The sequence below is a fragment of the Microcaecilia unicolor genome, chromosome 6 (genome assembly GCF_901765095.1).
Source record: "Microcaecilia unicolor chromosome 6, aMicUni1.1, whole genome shotgun sequence".
NCBI classification, from domain to species: Eukaryota; Metazoa; Chordata; class Amphibia; order Gymnophiona; family Siphonopidae; genus Microcaecilia; species Microcaecilia unicolor.
Window position 1 is genome coordinate 292,133,265 of NC_044036.1, and position 18,383 is coordinate 292,151,647.

The window sequence follows — 18,383 nt, forward strand, 5'->3', positions numbered from 1 at the left end:
CTGCCAGCTGTCCATGCCCCACGGCTTCAGGTACATGCAACAATGATGTGGGATATATCGGACCAGGTTTGCTGCATCCAGTCCTTTCATGTACAAATAAAGGGCTTTATTTTTTAGACTGCTGCTGTGTAAACAGCTCTTGAAATAGTCAAAACTGGCCAAAATTACCCTATAGTGTTCGTGCCGCAGGCTTTTATCCTCTGCTTCTTGATCTGCACAGTGCTCTATGATAGTTGGGTGCATGAGATACAATTAAAGTACTAACTGATCCTTCTTTTTCCTTCCAGATTTCACAGACTGATGTCTAACAGGGCCAACAGCAGTTCAGCCAGCTCACAGATGGACAGGTACTCGCTGCCCTTTCGAATGAGCCCTGCTTGCATGGGAGGTTGGGGGAGAGGATGGAGTCTTAGCCTGTAGACCAACTGGCAACAAACCTCTCGGCCAAGAAACACATGCTTGTTTCCCTTTTACTTTCAAACACGAGCACTGCAGTGCAAAGAAGCAAATTCTTGGGCTTTGGAAGGAGGTGTGAGATGGTTGAAGCAGAAGATGAGTTGATCTCTCATGGACATCAGATAGGCTCTGTCTTTGAGTGTTATCGTTACTCCTCCTCGGTATCCTGTTAAAAAATGTTCACGTACTGAGGAAGTCTGACCTGGAGGGGGCTGCACACGTACACGCCTGAATGTCAAGGAAGGGATCCCCAGAAGCTTAGCCGGTGGTGGGAGGCGGGGCTGGTGGTTGGGAGGTGGGGATAGTGCTGGACAGACTTATACGGTCTGTGCCCTGAAAAAGACAGGTACAAATCAAGGTAAAGCATACACAAAAAAATGGCACATGTGAGTTTATCTTGTTGGGCAGACTGGATGGACCATGCAGGTCTTTTTCTGCCGTCATCTACTATGTTACTATGTATGTCCCTGATAGGAAAAGGTTTGTATTTCCTTTCAATCTTCGATCTGAAAATAAATAAATAAATAAAAATCTGGACTTCCTAAGAGTTATTTGACCAACTGAAGTCATAATCCTCCAGCTATTACATTACTTTCTGTTGCTGTGAGAACCATGATGATGTCATAAGAAGATAACTGATATACCTTAAAATTAATAAAAGTGGTAAAATCTAAGCAATCCACTGCAGATGTTATGCAAATATTCATATTAATTATAAAACAGAAGGAGGAAAACAAATGCAAAAATATGAAGGAAATAGTCCAGCAGGGTGAATGAATTTCTAATGCAGCACTGGAATGCCCAGAAGACTCAGTCCCACTGGTTTCTCACGGCATTCTGAGATGGGCTTCAATCCCCTTGAAACTGCCTTTATCGTAGTGGTCCACAGACTTCAGGATTCACTGAAAGACAGCAGACTTAGACAAGGAAGATAAAACTTAACTAGGAAAATGCCAGAAAGATGGGCAGACTATTAAGGGAGCTCTAGGCAAGAACTCGCCCTGGCCTTCATCAGTTAATGACATAAGATTTTACTAGCCTCAATAACACTCATGTGTCTACCCCAGTTCTGGAAAGGGGAAAGGCAAGTGATGTTTTTCTGAGCCAGTTTTACAGAAAGATCCAAGCTTTTATACATTGTAACAAGTACAACATTAGTTTCAGCCTTGAGAGTGGTAGCACTAATTTTCAATGCATCAACCATGGCTACTGATCATTTGTTCATTGTTCATACAGTAAGCATATACGATTGAAGCATCATCACATTCTGAACCACTTATAGAAAGAGAGAGCAGAACCACTGAACCATGGAGCCAAAAATATGGTTTAGAATCATCAGTACATTAAGCAGAACTATAACCACAAAACCTCCTTGGATCTGGAGGTAGAACAGTGGGTCATGACAAATAATTTGTGATCTCATAACATGACTCACACAGCTCATCCAAACCTGTGAAGAACTACCTCATCCACTGTGAAGATCAGCAGTGATGACTGGAGTCTGAATCTGACGTTCTGGCCAGTCAGTGTCTGATTGACTGCACTGGGCACTTGTTCAGCTTGTGTGCATTTCTGTGTTATGTGCTGATCTTCTGGTACTAGGACATCCCTTGGTGGAAGAGGTCCCATATTACAAGGTTAAGGCAGTACCAGTAACGAATAGATTAGAATTTCAATGAAATAGAAAGTGAAGTGAATGACTACTAAAAAGGCATGAATACAAACCCCCAAATTCTATAAACTTGCACGCCCAAATGTATATGTAGTGTACAAATCTGCATGTGCATTTATAGAATACAAGTCAGTTGCACACACAACTTAATTTTATAATTGGTTGTTAATTGGAGTTAACAGACAATTAGTAGTTCTGCACCCAACTTCTAGGTGGGCATGGATATGGGAGGGGCACGGGGTGGGTCAGGAGCATGCCTAGGAGTTAAGCATGAAGGTTATAGAATACTAGGGATTATCCCCCAGATTCTATACAGCGTGCCTAGAGATCCGCGCCAATTCTATAACAACACGTATAACTTAATTGGCTTATCAAGTTAATCAGTGTTGATAACAGCTCTCAACAAGCCATAATGAGCACTACTTGGCACTGATTAGAATTTACACACACAACTCACTAAACGTATTCTGTAACAAAGCGTGCCAAACTTCTAATGTGCACAGGAAAAAAAGAGCATGGTTATAGGCAGGGAAATGGGTGTTTCTTGGGCATTCCGTAATTTACGCGCATAGTTATAGAATATGGCCCCACTGCGCATAAATCTACATGCCAGGATTTATGCCACATTTTCATTGGTATAAATGGATGTGCATAGTTTTTGGTGCTGAGATATCAACTAAGCATATTCTATAATCGGCGCCTAAATTATAGAATACGCTTAGTCGACACTGATTTCAGTGCCATAAATATCATCTCTGCGCCTAAGTGCCAAGTTAGGCGTGAGGACTTACAGCAGTCTTTTGACATGGCATAGTTGCATGCGCTTAAAGTTAGACATGAAACTGCGGACATGCAAGTATTCTATAATGGCAATTCTAATCTGCACTTAGCGCACATCATCATGGCACCTACATTTTTGCTCTCTTTCTTCAATCTACCCTAAAATATTCAGGGTCTCCGGCTCACACAGGTCACAATGAAATGTGAAACAGAGCAGGACAAACAACTGCTAACCCCAACCCATTTCCTGTTCTTAGTCACTTCAAGGTCCAGTTTCCTAAATTGGTAGAATCACATGGAAAAGTACATGGATACACATGAGGCACACTGTAGCAGACACAGAAATATGATATCAATTCAATTCAAGCATTCTTCTATAAGGTGGGAGCTAAACCTCTGGTCTCCACACTCACAGTTTTAGTTATTTTATTTTGTAAGTCACAGGCTTTCTGAATGTCCTTGAACTGCCTTGTAATCATCACATCAGATCCTGCTTTTAGAAAAGGGCACTAAAGAGAGTTGGAAGCACTTGAAAGGACTGACAGCATTTTATGCTCCATTTCTCTCTGCAGCCTGGTCCTAGTTTACATGTAAACTGTGTAAGTGAGATTTAATTTTCTCTCTCGCCAACACAACTCATGGCCAAAAAGATTCAGCACCTAGGCACCGTATGACCTATTGTATAAACTTTCCGTACTGAAGATTAATAGAGCTACAGAGCTGAGCTCTGCTGAAAGGGAGAAAAGTGCTGAGTATACAAAATGCAAATCCTGGCATGGGCTCTGTACAAAGGAAGGGGACAGAGAGAATATGCAAATAGAAGCCTTCCTGATGCATTCATCCCTCACTTGCATGAGATGGCAAAAGCTTCTAGATCTGAAGAACACATAGCAGTGCAAAGACATTATCGCTCCATTCATCCAAATTTCGGATCGATAGCCATTTCTGGCACAAAGATGTTCAGCAGTTTTAGTGAATACAAAAATGTGCAGTGTAGAGGCCCCTTCACTGCACTGAACCCCGCTTTTTCATTCACATAGATACCAAATTTAGATAGTAAGCTCTTCAGGGACAGGAAAATACCTATTGTATCTGAATGTAACGTGCCTTGCGCTATAACTGAAAAAGGTAAGCGCAAAATCCCAAATCCCTTCACCTATGGGACTTTCAGGCTGGCCTCCACTCGATTCATGTCATATAACTCTCAGTCTGACCCTCCTTCCTGAGAAAGGGGTATCTTTAAACTCCGTTGTACTTAAAGTCCACAGAAAAAGGCTCCTGTTTTTCCTAATAAACAGCTTTGTCTTCTTGGAAAAGAATCTTATTCAAAATAGCTGTTCTTGATGGACCTTGGCTAGTGGGAAAGCCCAAAGGAAGGAAGCAAATCTCGATCAATGAAGCCCTGCCTGTGACAACATGTACTAAAAGCCTTCTATGTACTTATCAGTTCACACAACGTGGAACAAAGCTCCTTCCTACCAGCTATTTCTTCCCACACAAGCAAATGACATCTTTCTATCACATTAATATAGCTATATTTTACACGTTTACAATTATTACTCCAGAGTTATTGAAGTCTGTACCAGCAGTTATATGACTTATTTTAATCCAGTTTTCTAATGTTTTGACATGTAGGCATACATCGTTTTAAGAACTGGGCCCACTGATAAATTACATTTTTAACTATAGTCTAAACACTGTCTTGGAGGTAATTTTCAATAGTTTACAGTGTTGCATTCACTTCAGCATGTTGTGATTTAGCTTATGGTACTGCAAGGTAATCATCCACTTTAACACACGTGGAGGGGCATAATCGAAAGGGGCGCCCGAGTATTCCTGAGGATGTCCTCGCAGGACTTCCCGGCAAAGGGGCAGGGAAACCCATATTATCGAAACAAGATGGGTGTCCATCTTTCATTTCGATAATAGGGTCGGGGACGCCCAAGTCGCGAAGTTTAGGTAAATCTTAGAGATGGTCATCCTTAGAGATGGTCATCCCCAATGTTCGTCGATAATGGAAACCGAGGACGCCCATCTCAGAAACGACCAAATCCAAGCCATTTGGTCATGGGAGGAGCCAGCATTCGTAGTGCACTGGTCCCCCTCACATGCCAGGACACCAACCGGGCACCCTAGGGGGCACTGCAGTGGACTTCACAAATTGCTCCCAGGTGCATAGCTCCCTTACCTTGTGTGCTGAGCCCCCCAAACCCCCCCAAAACCCACTCCCCACAACTGTACACCACTACCATAGCCCTAAGGGGTGAAGGAGGGGCACCTACATGTGGGTACAGTTGGTTTCTGGTGGGTTTTGAAGGGCTCACATTTACCACAAGTGTAACAGGTAGGGGGGGGGGTGGGCCTGGGTCCACCTGCCTGAAATGCACTACACCCACTAAAACTGCTCCAGGGATCTGCATACTGCTGTCATGGACCTGGGTATGACATTTGAGGCTGGCATAGAGGCTGGCTAAAAATATTTAACAAGTTTTTTTTGGAGGGTGGGAGGGGGTTGGTGACCACTGGGGGAGTAAGGGGAGGTCATCCATGATTCCCTCTGGTGGTCATCTGGTCAGTTCGGGCACCTTTTTGAGGCTTGGTTGTAAGAAAAAATGGACCAAGTCACCCAAGTGCTCGTCGGGGACACCCTTCTTTTTTCCATTATCGGTCGAGGACGCCCATGTGTTAAGCACGCCCTAGTCCTGCCTTCGCTATGCTTCTGACACGACCCCGTGAACTTTGGTCGTCCCTGCGACGGAAAGCAGTTGAGGACGTTCAAAATTGGCTTTCAATTATGCCGATTTGGGCGATCCTGGGAGAAGAACGCCCATCTCCCAATTTGTGTTGAAAGATGGGCGCCCTTCTCTTTCGAAAATAAGCCTGATAGACTTTGTGGTTTAGCTTGCAGTGTTGCACAGGCAGACTGCATAGTTATTTTCAAAGAGAAAAAGCTGTTTTCCTTTTAAATATTACTTGCAATGTACAAGTGTGAAATGCCCTCCCCCCACCCCCATCTCTGGTAAACTGTGTCTGTAGTGTTGAAAATATGTGTACTTTTTTTTCTCCCCATATACTCACATTCACAGGAATGCCTCTCATTAATCCAGCTGAAAACTTGTGCATCCTTTTAGTCTCTGTAAGGGGGACAATGTGTCAGAGTAAATGTCTACTGAGCCTGTTTGTAACACATCTTCAGCTTGGATTTGAAAACAGAAGTAATCAAATCTAAAATCCAAACTTACCTGCTAAATGTCTTTGAAAATTGTCATTTATGGTATTTTTTTACTCTTTCTATGTTTCCTTCCTCTGTCTTTGACTATCCTTGTCCCACATGGTATGCTTTGTTATCTCTAGAAATGCTGACTTGCTTGAGGGCTGGAGACCTGCAAGCCTGTATTGCAGCTCTCTGCCTCCTGCTGCTGGGAAAAAGTGAGAAAAACCTCTCTGCTGCTCTCCGCTCTTCTGTGAGTAATCAGCAGCATCAGGGCTTGGTTCCACCCCCAGCTGTTCCTGCTGCTTCCTTCTATTGGCTGGCTGACATCCTAGAATGCCCATCTCCCTGAAGATGGACTCTCATTGGCTGGCTGCTGTCCCAACTCCTCCTCCCTGTAGGACTTCCCTGATGACATCACTCTAGAGCTGTGAACTGATTGGATCTGAACTTCCTGGTGTCCTCCTCCAGTAAAGAGTAGTTACTCACCTGTAACAGATGTTCTCCGAAGACAGCAGGCAATATATTCTCACTGATGGGTGACGTCACGTCGGCCCGGAGGACTTTCCAGCAAAGTCCATGACAAAACTAAAAATGTCCCCCGTCGCGCGGGCGGATGCAGTGCGCATGCGCGCGTCCACTTTCCCGCCCGCTGTGCGGGCACATTCCTCAGTTAATTACAAGAATTAGAGGAATACAACTCCAAAGGGGAGGTGGGAGGGTTGTGAGAATATATTGCCTGATGTCTTCGGAGAACACCTGTTACAGGTGAGTAACTACTCTTTCTCCAAAGACAAGCAGGCCAATATTCTCACTGATGGGGTATCCCTAGCCCCCAGGCTCACTCAACACAACAAAGAATGGTCAATTGGGTCCCGCAACGGCGAGGACAAAAACAAAATTGACCTGAAACCAAATTCAACTAACTGAGAGTGCAGCCTGGAACAGAACAAAATGGGCCTAGGGGGGTGGAGTTGGATTCTAAACCCCAAACAGACTCTGCAGCACCGACTGCCCAAACCGACTGTCGCGTCGGCTATGCTGCTGAAGGCAGTAATGTGATGTGAATGTGTGGATCGAAGCCCACGTCGCAGCTTTGCAAATCTCTTCTATGGTGGCTGACTTTAGATGAGCCAGTGACGCCGCCATGGCTCTAACATTATGAGCCGTGACATGACCGTCCAAAGTCAGCCCGGCTTGGGCGTAAGAGAAGGAAATGCAATCTGCTAGCCAATTAGAGATGGTGCGTTTTCCGACAGCAACTCCCCTCTTGTTGGGATTAAAAGAAACAAACAGATGGGCGGACTTTCTGAAGGGGCGCGTCCGCTCCACGTAACAGGCCAGTGCTCTTTTACAGTCCAAAGTGTGCAACTTGCTTTCGCCCGGGCTCATGTGAGGAGGGGGAAAAAATGTTGGCAAGACAATTGACTGGTTCAGATGGAACTCCGACACCACCTTCGGTAGAAACTTTGGGTGCGTGCGGAGGACTACTCTGTCATGATGAAAGACAAGGAATGGTGCATGAACTACCAGGGCTTGAAGCTCACTGACCCTACAAGCTGAAGTATCAGCCACCAAGAAAATGACCTTCAGGGTCAAGTACTTCAGATGACAGGAATCCAGTGGCTCAAAAGGAGTTGTCATCAGCTGGGTGAGAACGACATTGAGATCCCATGGCACTGGAGGAGGTTTGATAGGGGGCTTTGACAAAAACAAACCTCTCATGAAACGCATGACTAAAGGCTGTCCAGAAATCGGCAAGCCATCAACATGTGAATGATAAGCACTGATTGCGCTAAGATGAACCTTGACCGAGTTAGTCTTAAGACCAGACTCGGATAAATGCAGAAGGTACTCAAGCAAGGTCTGTGCAGGACAAGAGAAAGGATCTAGACCGTTGCTGTCACACCAGACGGCAAACCTCCTCCATTTAAAAGAGTAACACTTATGGGTGGAATCTTTCCTGGAAGCAAACACAACTCTGGAGACACCCTCAGAGAGACCAAAGGAGGCAACCTCTATGCTCGCAACATCCAGGCCGTGAGAGCTAGAGACCGGAGGTTGGGATGTAGAAGCGCCCCCTCGTTCTGAGTAATGAGGGTCGGAAAACAGTCCAATCTCCATGGCTCTTCTGACGAAAGTTCCAGAAGAAGGGGAAACCATATCTGGCGGGGCCAAAAAGGCGCTATCAGAATCATGGTTCCGTGGTCCTGCTTGAGTTTCAGGAGAGTCTTCCCCACTAAAGGGATGGGAGGATAAGCATACAGGAGTCCTGTCCCCCAAAAAAGGAGGAAGGCATCCGACGCTAGTCTGCCGTGGGCCTGGAGTCTGGAACAGAATTGAGGAACCTTGTGAGTGTCCTGGGAAGCAAAAAGATCTATCGATGGAGTTCCCCAAACTCGAAAGATCTTTTTGGCAATAGTCATGTTCAAGGACCACTCGTGAGGCCGCATAACTCTGCTCAGCCTGTCGGCCAGACCGTTGTTTACACCGGCTAGATAAGTGGCTTGGAGAAACATTCCGTTTTGATAGGCCCATAGCCACATCTGCATGGCCTCCTGGCACAGAGGACGAGATCCGGTTCCACCTTGCTTGTTGGTATAATACATTGCCACTTGATTGTCTGTCTGAATGAGAACAATTTTGTTGGCTAGCCGATCTCTGAAGGCCCTCAGAGCGTTCCAGATCGCTCGCAATTCCAGGAGATTGATCTGGAGATGCTTCTCCTGAAGAGACCAAGCTCCTTCAGTGTGAAGCCCATCTACATGCGCTCCCCACCCGAGGAGGGATGCATCCGTCGTCAGCACTTTTTGAGGCTGAGGAATTTGGAATGGGCGCCCCAAGACCAGATTGGATCGAATGGTCCACCAAGTGAGGGAATTGCGAAAATTGGTGGACAGCCGGACAACATCCTCTAGATTCCCTGTGGCCTGAAACCACTGAGAAGCTAGGGTCCATTGAGCCGATCTCATGTGTAGACGTGCCATGGGTGTCACATGAACTGTGGAGGCCATGTGGCCAAGCAATCTCAACATCTGCCGAGCTGTGATCTGCTGAGATGCTTGTACTTTGGAAACCAGAGACAGAAGTCTGTCTGCTCTGGGTCCTGGGAGATAAGCACAAGCTGTCTGTGTGCACAACAGAGCTCCTATGAATTCCAATTGTTGAACTGGGACGAGATGGGACTTGGGGTAATTGATGACAAAGCCCAGCATCTCTAGCACCTGAATAGTCATCCGCATGGACTGCAAAGTTTCTTGCGGGGAGGTGTTCTTTACCAGCCAATCGTCCAGATAAGGGAACACATGCACTCCCAGTCTGCGTAGCGACGCTGCCACAACTGCCAGGCACTTTGTAAAAACCCTGGGTGCAGACGCCAAGCCAAAAGGCAAAACACAGTACTGAAAGTGCTGTGATCCCAGCCGAAACCGAAGATACTTCCTGTGGGCTGGAAGTATCGATATGTGAGTGTAAGCATCCTTCAAGTCCAGAGAGCATAGCCAATCGTTTTCCTGAATCATGGGAAGAAGAGTGCCCATGGAAAGCATCCTGAACTTTTCTTTGACCAGATATTTGTTCAGGGCCCTTAGGTCTAGGATGGGACGCATCCCCCCTGTTTTCTTTTCCACAAGGAAGTACCTGGAATAGAATCCCAGCCCTTCTTGCCCTGGTGGTACGGGCTCGACCGCATTGGCGCTGAGAAGGGCGGAGAGTTCCTCTGCAAGTACCTGCCTGTGGTAGGAGCTGAAAGATTGAGCTCCTGGTGGGCAATTTGGAGGTTTGGAAATCAAATTGAGGGTGTACCCGCACCGGACTATTTGAAGAACCCACCGATCGGAGGTTAAGAGAGGCCACCTTTGGTGAAAAAATTTTAACCTCCCTCCGACCGGCAGATCGTCCGGTACAAGCACTTTGACTTCGGCTATGCTCTGCTGGAGCCAGTCAAAAACCCGTCCCTGGTTTTTGCTGGGGAGCTGCAGGGGGCTGCTTCGGTGCCCGCTGCTGACGAGAGCGAGCGGGCTGGGGTCGAGCCTGAACCGGCTGACGGGAATAAGGAGTGTACCTACGATTTCTAGAAGCGTAGGGAGCACTTCTTTTTCCCTTAAAAAACTTCCTAGCAGTGGAAGTGGTTGCAGAAGGCACCCGGCGGGAGAGAGAGTCCATAGCGTTATCACGCTGGTAGAGATGATCAATCATCTCTTCAACCTTCTCTCCAAAAAGGTGATCCCCCCGGCATGGGATATCTGCTATCTTCTGCTGAGTTCTTTCCTCCAGGTTAGAGGCACGCAGCCATGAGAGCCTGCGCATCGCTATACCTTGAGCGGAAAAGCGAGATACCACATCGCAAGTGTCAAAAATGCCCCTGGACAGGAACTTGCGACACGCCTTCTGCTGCCTGATCACTTGGCGAAAGGGTTCAGCTTTCTCCTCAGGGAGTGTATCTACTAAACTCTCAAGTTGCCTCACAGAGTTCCATAAATGCACACTCGTGAAGAGTTGGTATGACTGGATTTTGGTAGCGAGCAGACCAGCCTGATACGCCTTCCTCCCAAAAGAGTCCAGAGTTGCAAATTCTCGCCCCGGGGGCGCCGAGGAGAAATTTCTGGAACTCTTGGCTCTTCTGAGGGCGGAATCCACCACCGCTGAATCATGAGGCAATTGGGTCTGCATGAGACTGGGTTCCCCGTGGATCCGATATTGGGACTCAACTTTTTTAGGGACGGTTGGACTAGAAAAAGGCTTCTCCCAGTTCCTCAGCATAAGTTCCTTAAGAGTCTCATGAAAAGGAACTGTGGCAGAAGATGAAGGTGGAGATGGATAGTCCAGAACCTCAAGCATTTTGGCTCTGGGCTCGTCCACAATTTCCATGGGGAAGGGGATGGCCTCAGACATCTCCCGAACAAAAGATGAAAAAGACAAGCTCTCGGGAGGAGACAGCTGCCTTTGTGGCGAGGGAGTGGAGTCAGATGGAATGCCTTGAGAATCCTCGCCAGAGAACTCCCCATGCACTCCTTCATCATCCTCAGATGAGGTATCATCAGATGGGGCTAAAAGCTCAGACAGAGCCGCCCGAATCTGAGCCCGTCTCGACGAAGAGGCTTGACGGCCTCTATGATGGTGCCGAGAAGTTGATGGTCCCTGAGGCTCCGGGGAAGCTTCCTGCTCCGATGCCTCGGGAGAGTCAACTCGGGAAGTCAACGACACCGGCACCGGAGGCGGCACCGGTGAGACAGACCTCACCACAGACTGAAGGCCTGATGCAGAAACATCCGGCATCAGTAATGTCGACGCCTTCGACGCCGTCGGCACCGGTGCCTCTGAAAGCATCGACACCGACCTCGTCGACGCTGTCGGTACCGACAACCTCGATGCCGACTGCCACTGCTGCATCATGTCCATGAAAAATGGGAACATGGCCTGCATACGCTCATCCAGAGTTGGTGTCGGAAGAGGCTGCGGGGTCGGTTGAGGTGTCGGAGGCAAAGTCTGCTGAGGTTGGGGAGTGGGGACTCGGCTGCCAGCGACCCCACGCGTCGGAACCTCAGTAATAGAGGGAGAGCGATCCTCTCGGCACCGACGCTTCTCGGGTATCGAGTGTATCGATGACCCGGAGCTCCCAGTGCCGTGTCTCGAAGGAGATCGACGACGATGCTTCTTGGCCTTCGCCCGACGCATGTCGTCGAGACTCCTCGGCACCGGAGAGGAGGACGTGGAATCCACACGTCTCCTCGGGGCCGGGTCCGACGCAGGACGGTCCCGGGGGGCCTGCACAGCAGGAGGTGCCGAGGCAGGTGGAGACCCACTCGATGCATCACTGCTCCCAGCGTGCATCGGTCTAAAGGCAGCCTGTCCCCTGTCTCCCGGTGCCGACGCCTCCTTCGACGTCGACCTCGACGACGCCGGCCTCGAAGACATCATCCTCGACGGCACCGACTTCACCGGCACCGACTTCCCCGGCGCCGATTTGGAGGGCGCCGACTTAGACGACGTCGACGGCGCCGACGTCGACGGCGCCGACGCCGAAGCACCGGGCCCAAAAATCTTTTCTCTCTGGGCGTCTCGAGAGAGGAGTGTCCGCTTCTTCATGGCGAGATACAATTTACAACTCTCCGAGCGATGATCCGGCCCAAGGCACTGAATACACCACGAGTGTGTATCAGTGCCAGAGATGGCCCGATGGCAGCGGGCACAAGGCTTGAAGCCGCTGGGCGTCTTCGTTGACATCTCGGGAAAAATTGTCCCTGCCAAATCAAAAGACGCGATTGTGTCTATAAAAAGATGACACAAAAAAACAAAAGAAAAAAACGGGAAAAATACCCGACCGAGCGATTTAAATAAAATCGCAGTCTAAAAGAAAGGAAACTTAAACAACGAGAAAAATCTAAGATAACTAAAAAGGATACTTCGCTTTTTTCTTCTTTCTTCACCTCCGGACGCGGAGAAGAAAAAACTGAGGAATGTGCCCGCGCGGCGGGCGGGAAAGTGGACGCGCGCATGCGCACTGCATCCGCCCGCGCGACGGGGGACATTTTTAGTTTTGTCATGGACTTTGCTGGAAAGTCCTCCGGGCCGACGTGACGTCACCCATCAGTGAGAATATTGGCCTGCTTGTCTTTGGAGAATGAGTGAGTGGGACATCCAGGCTGATGCTGTCCAATTGGTTTAGCCCCTCTCTGTGGAGGGGGACATCAGGAAGTTCAGATCCAATCAGTTCACAGCTCTAAAGTGATGTCATCAGGAAAGCCCTTCAGGGAGGAAGAGTTGGGACAGCAGCCAGCCACTGAGAGTCCATCTTCAGGGAGATGGGCGTTCTAGGATGTCAGCCGGCCAATAGAAGGAAGCAGCAGGAACAGCTGGGGGTGGAACCAAGCCCGTTTCCCACAGATGCTGTTTCTTTGATGGACCCTTGTCTTCCTTGCAGTTTTTGTAAGTCACCATTACATTTATGCGTTACATTTCGGTACTGCCCCCCCTCCCCAATTTCTTGCCAGTAAAATGTAATTTGAAAAAGAAACATATGGCGCAGCTTTCATACATGCAAAGAAGCTGCGTGTAAGCTGGTATACTTTTTTTTTGTGCTCCATCTTCCCTGCCTTGTTTCTCCCCTTCTACTTGCGATAATAAGAACCGGCAGGTCCATACCTCCCATTAAAATTTCCACGGTAAAGGTAGGAACTGCTTTTGTGCATGGTGTTGGAAATGGTAGTGCATCGCATCGCATTCCCATTATAATAGTAATTAGCTCATTTGCATTCCTTTGATGTATGTCGCGGTTTACTACTTGCGCGCTACACTGGCTAGAACCAGTTTAAAAATCACGTTGCTGGCTCGTTAAGTTTAGTGCATCTGGCCCTAATTATTTTACTAAACAATACTTAGGGTTACAATTGAGTCATATCTGCTCTTACACTAAGCCTGTTTAATGCATCCCTGTATGTTCAACTGGTGATTTTTAAGTACTTAGTGGCACAATCGTGTCTATATTTGTTCTTTTTATATGGTCTATATCTGTATATGTTGTTTTTACATTTTGTCACATAGATTTTGGTATCTGTTTTCAAATTATATTACTATCAATGTATATTTATATTTTTATTTATAGACGCAGCCCTGATATGGGCGAAACACGGCCTGTGTTGGGCAGTTTGAATTAATGTGGTTTTAATAAACGTTTGGTTTGACCTTCTCATCTGGTCTGCTTGTTTTTTGCTATCACATGAGTAGGCCATGTCCTGAGATGTGGGGACTTTCCCAGGGGTGTCTGTATCATTTGTGAATGTGACTTTTACTGGATGAACTGTAATCTGACCAGTTTATTATTTTTATTTATTTATTTAATTTTATATACCACATTTGGCCCCAATGGACATCTAAGCGGTTTGCAAGTTAAAAATAATTTGGAAGAAAACATAAGAAAAATTAGTGAGAAGGAGGGGAAGAAGTGGAAGCAGAGTTGGAAGGGTGGGAGAGGAACATACGAGGTTACTACAAAGTGGAGCCAAAGGATTCTATAAAAAGATAGGTTTTGGGGAGTTTCTTAAATGCCGTAAAAATCGGTTAATTTCAGATATGGAGAGAGAGCTCATTCCATAATTTAGGACCTAGGTAACATGGAGAACAGGTAAGGGTGGAATTGTTAAAAGATTATTGTCACCTGAACGGAAACATCATAGGGGAGTGTAGGGGATACGTAAATTATTGAGGTAAGATGGAGCTGATGGTAGGCAGGAATTAAAGACAAGTGAAATAATCTTAAATTTAATTTGGGTGATAATAGGAAACCAGTGTTCAGAACAAAGAAGAGATGTGACATGGTCAAAACAGTAACAGTGAGGAGTTCACCCTTACTAGTGGAGCAGATATCACTGGTATTATGGATCATAATACCACCCCTCACATTTCAATTAGGCATACCATGGCATATTAATTTACATTACTCAGCACAGATTTCACCTGCAATTATGCTACTTAACTCACGGTTTCACTGTCTAATAGGCTGGTGATCCCCTGCAGGAGACAGTTACTGCTTTCCTAGAGCATCTTTTTCCCATTAGTCCTTGAACCATTTGACCTTTGTGTTTAAAAGCAGTGCTTTTCCTCTATTCATATAATTAGATTAAAGTGACATTTACTCCTGGCAATTAATAACTTCATTTGCAAAGGAGAATTCATGCTTCCCCAATGGACTATCCATTTCAAATCAGGAGCTGGCTGGAGGAGATCCATCTTTCTTGGGATCCAGTACTAGTTTTTCAAGGTCAAAGAACAGGCAACCTTGCATGTTCAGTGGAGATGTCAACATTCACAGGGCAGGCTGGGATGGTTGGAACTTTGCTCTGTCATTGCATTCATAACTTGGATGCATAGGCTGGGACTTTCTTGTGTTTTCTGTCACTGGATTCTTTACATGAAACCTTTCTGCCAGCTTTCTGAACTTTGCGTTTTATAAAGGCATTGTTCATTTATAGTGTCCTCTGGTAAGGATTTTATCCCTATTATCTTCACATTAGGCACTCCAACATCTTAAATGAGCAATGGAAACCCTTCCCTTCAGTACTGCCCCTTTGCTTGTTTGGTATACCTCACCAATCACCATATGAAACTATTAGCATGTTCTCCAACACCCACTGCAAACTAGATACCTGCCCCAGCTACCTAATGAAATCTGCCCCTAACCGCGTAATAGAAGACCTCACATCCCATCTAAATTACATGCTTCAGCAAGGTCTGTTCCCCAAGGAAAATGGAAATATCCTACTCACCCCGATACCAAAAGACACCAAGAAAAAAATTAATGAAATCACTAATTACCGTCCAGTAGCATCGATCCTGCTACTAATCAAACTGATAGAAAGCATGGTAACCAAACAACTTACAGATTATATATACAAATTCTCAATACTACACGAATCTCAATCAAGTTTTCGCCCCCTCCACAGCACTGAAACAGTACTACTCACTCTCCTAGCCAAATTCAAGCAGGAAATAGCAACAGGCAAAAACATCCTTCTCCTCCAATTCAACATGTCTAGTGCATTCGACATGGTAAATCACAATATATTAATAAGATTATTAGCTAACTTCGGAATTGGTGGAAGCATACTTAACTGGATTAAGGGCTTCCTAACTACAAGAACCTACCAAGTAAAATCAAACTCTAACATATCATCACCGTGGAAAGCAGACTGCGGAGTCCCACAAGGATCACCGCTATCACCAATCCTCTTCAACCCCACTAGCCAAATCCTTATCCACCTTAGGCCTTAACCCTTTCATATATGCAATGTCATAATAATCATTCCGTACAAATCCAAACTGACTGAAATCGCCAATGAGATCATACTCAGCTTAAACATCATGGACTCATGGGAAAATGCATTTCAGCTAAAACTCAATAAAGAAAAAAACACATTGTCTCATCCTCTCATCCCAACACAGCACGGAGAACCCCGCAACCATCAACACCCCAGACTACACCTTTCCTATCTCAGACAGCCTGAAAATCCTTGGCGTCACAAAAGACCGTAACTTAACGCTAGAGAGCCAAGTAGCATCCACAACTAAGAAAACTAGTGGAAACTCAAATGCCTGAAACAATTATTCCCATGGACTACATTTCGCAACCTGGTACAATCAATGGTACTAAGCCACTCAGATTACTGCAATGGAATTTACGCGGGATGCAAGGAACTGACCTTAAAGAAGATTCAGACTGCCCAGAACACAGCTGCTAGGCTTATATTTGGAAAAACGCAATATGAAATCGCAAAACTCCTCGCGAAAAACTACACTGGCTCCCAATCAAAGAACGCATCACCTTCAAAATCTGCACCATGGTTCACAAGATAATCTACGGTGAAGCCCCTGGATACATGACAGACTTGATCGATTTACCAATGAGAAACACATCAAAATCAACCCAAACATATCTAAACCTGCTCTACCCAAGCTGCAAAGGCCTCAAATACAAATCAACTTATGCATCCAGCTTTTCCTACATAAGCACACAACTCTGGAACCAGTGGCGTAGCCAGACTGCCAATTTTGGGTGGGCCTGAACCCAAAGTGGGTGGGCACAAAATTTTCTCTCTACCCCCCTCCCCCAGCAAAATGTAGTCACACTCAGATACATTTGTCACACAGGATAAAGTGCTGCTTTTCAGTGCATCAGATTTCAGACAATTTATTTAATAGCCTAACATCCTTTTCAGTGAGCTTTCAGAGGCCAAAACCTCCTGCCTCAGGTCAGTATAATGCTGTTACGGTATCCTCTCCTGACCTAAGGAAGGAAGTATTGGTCTCTGAAACTTTATTAACACCATATTACTTTATCCTAAATTAAAAATAAAATTATTTTCTTTACCTTTGTTGTATGGCCATTTACTTTTTCTCATTGTGTTGCTCCCAGTCTCTAGATTCTGCTTTCCTTCGTTTTCGCTTAACTCTTCTGCCAGGCTGATCCTTCCATCTAATGTCTCTCTCCCTCCTTCTAACCAGTGTCTATCTCTCTACCCTTTTCTGTTCAGTGTCCCTTCTCTCTCCACATCCTTCCAGTCTCTCCCCTTTCTCTCCCCATCCTTCCATCCAGTGTCTCTCTCCCCATCCTTCCGTTTTCCCTCTTTCTCTCCCCATCCTTCCGTTTTCCCTCTTTCTCTGCCATCCTTTAAAAAGATTTTAAATACTCCCAGGTTTCGACCTAATTCATGTTTAATGTGGGATATAAATGTCATAAATAAGTAAATAAATAAATAGATAGAAACGCTGAATGTTGAGCACCTGATAACATGATGTCTGTTTTAGTGGCCCTTTACCAGGAGAAAAAAAAATCTCTGCACGAATATAATAACCTGCCCCTCCAAATTACACACTGATTAAGATTTATAACAAACTACTTCCTCTGTGTACATCCGTATGCTGCACAAGCTGGAATGTTTGAAAATATAAATGAGATTAAAAATAAAAATGCTACCAACAATAAAGAAGAACAACATGGGATGAAGCAGCTATCGTTTTGCTTTGTGTTGAGCGAACGCAGAACGACCCCAGCACGAGGAGGGGAAACACAGATTAACCTAAGTGGCTTCAACTATTGACGTCACTTCATCTCCTGTTCTCAATGAATCCTCTTTGCCGGTAGGTGAGCTTAACAGAAAAAATGTTTTAAAAAAAAGCACGGCACCGCAGGCAGCCTCGAAGCATTGGCTGCTGGCTCTGCAAGCTCCTCCCGTCTCTTACGTCACTGCCCCTGTTTCGCTCCAGGGGCAGTGATGTAAGAAATGGGAGGAGCCTGCAGAGCCAGCAGCCAATGCTTCGAGACTGCCTGCGGTACCACGCTTTTTTTTAAACATTTTTTCTCGTCGTTAGCGTTGGCGCTCAGCTCAGTCAGCTGAGCACTTCTTCTTTTTGTAGTGCCGGCCCTGCTGCTCAACAGGAAAAGCAGCAGTGGCCGGCAATGGGAGTTGGGGCTGGCGCGGGCCTGGAGGAAAAGTGGGTGGGCGGGCCAGAGCTGAAATCACCCATAGCTACGCCCCTGTCTGGAACACATTACCAAAATCCTTGAAAACGACGCACGACCACCTAACCTTCCGGAAATCACTAAAAACTAACCTATTCAAAAAGGCATACCTTGGTGATTCAACCTAAATGCCTGACCTTAGTGACACATCAAAATTAAAGCACGTAATGGACGTAATTCAACTCCTCTGCTGTACATTTCCTTGAATGTGACTGCGTCACATGAACTTTATCCTACCACAGTATCAC

The 18,383-nt window shown here is 46.1% G+C and overlaps 1 long non-coding RNA gene across 1 annotated transcript in view; it reads right to left on the bottom strand.

The window, feature by feature from the left end:
* Positions 1-5,983: 5,983 nt before the first annotated feature.
* Positions 5,984-18,383, bottom strand: part of LOC115472618 — a 51,319-nt gene continuing 38,919 nt past the window's right edge. The window contains exon 3 of the long non-coding RNA XR_003942526.1: positions 5,984-6,042. This is a non-coding gene — a long non-coding RNA (uncharacterized LOC115472618). The remainder of the gene's footprint in view (positions 6,043-18,383) is intronic.